Genomic DNA, 1,330 nt, shown 5'->3' on the forward strand with positions numbered 1-1,330 from the left:
TTCAAGTGCCGCTGTGTTACATCTTTGTAGCGAAGCTTCTGACCCTCTACCTTGTGGGTTCGATTTTCCAGTTCCCTGTAGAAGATCATCTTTGGAATTCGGTTGTCACCATTCTAGTAATGTGTCCGGTCGATCGTAGTTGCATAGTAGCAAGGGTAGCTTCAACGTTATCTAGGTTTGCTTTCCTGAGAATTTCCGTGTTTGGATTGTAGTCACTCTATTTTATCTTCATTATCCTTCTCAGGTGTATCTGTTGGACGGCTTCCAATCTCGTTATGTGTTCTCAATACAGAGTGTAGGTCACTGCTGAGTAGAGCAGGGCTTGCAGGACGATGGTTTTGTAGACTCTGAACTTCGTGTCTAGCCGGATACCGTCCCTTGTTCAGAACCACTTTTCTAGCTTGCCAAAGGAGGCACATGCGCTTTGGATTCGGCAGCTTATTTCTTTGTCAGCACGGTTATCAGTGCTTAGGGTGCTTCCAAGATAGTTGAAGTTTTCTGTCTTATTAAGTCTTAAGGGAATTAATAAAATTATATCAAGTCGCATGTGTGTTACACTTATTACTTTCCGCGAAACTTGCCCATTTCTTGCTTATACAACACCACGCAGAAACACACTAAAGTATACACATGTTCAACACACACACACACACACACACAGCATACGTAAGAAGTCTGGCCTCTTAAAGCATCAACCTTCTTGACCCACAAAATGGTTCCAAACAAAACCGATAAAGCAAATATCAACCACCTTCTGCAGCAAAAAACTCTGACCAACCTTCGTTCCCCTAAAAAGGGCGTGAGAAAGCGCCAGATTCCCGAAAGATTTTCTAAATGCATTGTCTGACATTCGGACAGTTTGACAGATTAATTGAGTGAGACGGATTTGCAGTCAGACGACTTCGCATGACCGACAGACTCAACGGACACTTATTTTCATAACAAATGCATCATGGATTTGAAAAGTTTTAAAATGGCTGAGAAAAGCCAATGGATTATATCTTCGAGCGCGTTTTAAATGAAGTCCACTCTATCAGGTACTAGTTGACATATCCGACAATAGATTATAATAACAATGATTTTGACTATGCATCAACTAAATAACTTCATCATGTTTTGTTTTTAATCTCTTGTCTGTAAATGTGAAACGATCTCTACAAAACTAATGGGTTTTGCTTTACATACATAAAACTACACTGCATATCAAATTATTAACGAGTTTTTTTTTTTAAATATTTAAGGAACGCGTGAATAAAAATCCATGAAACTTTAAGAAAGTGCTTACAATAATATTCAACTACTCCAATCAGAAAATAAAAGTATTTAAAGT

Source organism: Euprymna scolopes, chromosome 18 (assembly GCF_053919585.1).
Source record: "Euprymna scolopes isolate OS-2025 chromosome 18, ASM5391958v1, whole genome shotgun sequence".
In the NCBI taxonomy this organism is placed as follows: Eukaryota; Metazoa; Mollusca; class Cephalopoda; order Sepiida; family Sepiolidae; genus Euprymna; species Euprymna scolopes.